The sequence below is a fragment of the Hyposmocoma kahamanoa genome, unplaced genomic scaffold, assembly GCF_003589595.1.
Source record: "Hyposmocoma kahamanoa isolate Upper Pololo Valley unplaced genomic scaffold, ASM358959v1 88, whole genome shotgun sequence".
Lineage (NCBI taxonomy): Eukaryota > Metazoa > Arthropoda > Insecta > Lepidoptera > Cosmopterigidae > Hyposmocoma > Hyposmocoma kahamanoa.
This window is the reverse complement of record NW_020654466.1, coordinates 13759533-13763044: the sequence shown is the minus strand read 5'-3', so window position 1 is coordinate 13763044 and position 3512 is coordinate 13759533.

Genomic DNA, 3512 nt, shown 5'->3' with positions numbered 1-3512 from the left:
ATACCTTTACATAGGACCTAGTTTGAATAACGAAATTGTTCTCGTAACGCACTTATTCTCTTTTCGCTATATAATCATATCGGACTCTGTTCTTCGGATGAGTCGAAATGAGCGTTTCGGGCACGCGGGCGAGGCTGGCTTGAATTTGGTCTACGCGGCGGCACGCGCGACGACCGCGCGGTCACCGAGCGGAGTCCGTGGCGGCACGGTAGATTTCTTCAGAGGAATTTAAATGTTGTTACCTAGTAAATAGAATTCAGATTCGTCATTAATGTACTAATGTTTTTTTTTGAAGTTGGTTAAAAAAAAGATAGGAGAGGAAGCCCAAAGATGAAGAATGTTTTCTATTGACAAAACGAGAATGCTAGTAAAAAATCTGTACTCACTAATTTTTTCTTTGCTCTGCAATGTTTATTACAGAGAATATGATATTTTATTATCTTTTATTTAACGTCGAGTGTCGGTGTCCGCAGACACCAGCTCATTACACCTTACCGTACCATGACCTTTTACTACGTCACCATGTATTTGGAGTCTGCATTTATAAAGTACCATGTACCTCACCGCTACCACTGTATAGTTTAGTAGTGCAACATTTTTGTGGCTTTCTGTAAGCGGTGTTGACAACAAAGTTCTCCTTCTGTTTGATTTAAGAACATAAGCCCTAACAGAACTTTGGGTTGGTCAACAAATTAAAAGTAATACAATGGCGCTGTGTTCGGAAATGTACAAAGGATTAAAACTACTAATTATGTAATTTGATTATGTATGGTTGGCTTGAGACTTGGTAATACATACTGCAGGTGTTTATTATTATACTCATGACCTTAGATTTCGATTGTTGTAGGCAGAAACTATCGGTCGCCACTTAGCACGATCCAGACAAACCTCCCTTGCTTCAATTTTTTCACATATTATTCTTCTCACTACGCACTCTAGCCTTTTTTAAGAACACTCTCAATTAGATATGAAAATGTTCTTAGTGGCCGTCCTCTTCCAACCAAGTCTTCCACGTTAGCTTTATACATATATTTTTTTCGTACGTATATTCATTCCTCCGTTTCATGTGCCCAAACCACCTCAACATACCCTTTTCTGTTTTTGTCACTACATCCAGTTTCAAACCTATATTTATTTTAGCCTATACTTGTGTTAATTAAAATTACATTGAATTTAATTGTGTATAATGTTTCTAAATTTTCTCTCTTAGTCTTGCTTGAAATCATTTATCTTGTATGATCAAATATATTATTTAATTAATGTTAAAGACTCCATTTTAAAAACGTTCGCTTTCAAAAAAAAAGCAAAATAAACGCAACGATCATTCATCTCCGTCCGTCGTACAAAAAAATCTGTTCCTGCAATTCATCACTCGGAAGCATAACACCCGATAGCAACAAAAATGAACGCAAACCTAACATTCTTTGTGAAATGAAAATCCCCTTAACAAGCATGCATGACGTTTTCACTGAAACGAACATCGCTTTTAAAACGATAAAATATGTTGTTGAACGTAACATAACAAAATAACGTAAAAACATAAAAATATGTTATTAAATGTTGCAAAAGGATAGTGTGCGTCAACGTCACCCTAATACCTATTGCAGGCCCAACAAAGACATGAAAAATGGCCGCCAAAGAGGAGACATGAAAGGGATAAAGGTACTCTTATCTGTTGGTAGATTCAACATCGTGTGGGGCATTTACATTCAAAGGATTTTGGGGGGAAACGAGTCTCGCAGTACATTGTCGGAATGCAATGAGATTTTAATACGTGCTGGTATTCTTTGTATTATGTTTTCTATTTGTATGGTCTGTGGTTGATTTCAATTCGCAGACATTTTGGAATCAGATTTGAGTTAATACGTTGTATTGACGCGTGATTCCGTTTATGTAAAGGTCGGTTCATTTATTTATTCCCGTGACGATACCATACATTATAATCATAGTAGAATGCTATAATGCTTGCCGTAGTGGTGACAGGATTTGTCAATTGGCGTAAGGTATTCGCTGATATGTGTCGTGTGATGTCGTTGCTTTGTTGTTAATTTATTGTAGAGATTGGTTCTAACTTTTCTTAATATTTCAACTGTAGTTTCACCGTCTCGCTTCATAAGCATTACAGTTATGAAGAAATGTGCTATGTATACAATTATAGCCTCTTTTGTCGGAGACACTGAAAAGTTCGTTAATCTCTATCTTACTTAACTTTTTCAATCGGATTTCTCAAGTTCTTTTCACGTTAAGGTAGTTCGTTGAACTCCACGTCTTGTACTTATTCCCGGCGTAGTCGCGTGCAACGATAGCGTGTGGCAACATTAACAGTCATTACAAAATTTCCCAATAATAAGCCTCGAGAACATTAGCCTTCGTACACGAAAACGGAATTAATAACGGTCTAACTTTGCGGTTGATTCACAACACCATCTGCTCTAAATGTCCGATTTTTCCGCTTTCCCATCCTGTAGTGTCGAATCCGCAGGCTATTAAGCGTCAGATGCAAAACTGGCTTTATTATGCAACAAAGTTGCTCGTGTGATGGTGGGCTTTGATTGTTTTTTTCGTGCCGCCAGATATTGTTTCAGAAAAACGTGGTTCAGTACTCGTATTACGTTAGTGTCAGTACATTTGCACTATGACACATGTGTGAATTTAATTTCATCGTGATAAATACTTTTTTTTTATCGTATCGATGGCATACACTATAATCGTGGTGAAGGGATTTGCTAATCGAAATAAGGTACTCGAATATTCTAAATAAAATTGCTGACATACATTAAAATAAAATAATGTTCTGAAAATACAATTATTTTTTAACAAACTTCAAAAAAGGTAGAGTTTCTCAATTCCGTTGTATTTTTTTTTTTCAGTTTTTATGTGTTTATGTTACGTGATTACTTCTGTATTTGGGAACCGAAATCGATGATTCTTTTTTGTGGGAAAAGTGTACCTTATTAAAGGTCTTAATCAAAATTCGAAAACGTATTCCACCTCTAAGCGTTGAAAATTAGGGGATGAATCCGGTTTATTGAACTTCACCCACTTTCCGTAAATATATTCTGTAGTTCTCTTTAATATACTTTATAGTAAAAATTTGGCACTTAACGTTCTTTAGGGCGCACCATAAGTATCCGGAACTGGCCACTTACATAAACAATATTTAAAAAGTAATTAAAACATTTGAAAATGGAACTTTTTGACTGTAGAATACAGTTTGTTTCATCTGCCTGTTACTTGTTTTTACATTGTGGCGTCATTTTAGAAATTGGTTGACTATATTACCATAGATTTAACTCGTGAAAATTTTCGTAGTATGATTTTCTACGAATTTAAGTGTAATTTAACAGCTCAGCGGAGCTTCGCTCGGCTTCAAACTGCTTTTGGCGATTAAGCACCATGCAAGATGACTATTTACAGCTGGTTTGCAAAATTGAAACGTGGTCGTGTGAATCTCAGGGAGGAATTTCGTGAGGGTCGCCCGTTCACTGCTGTGTACAACAAATACATCGATG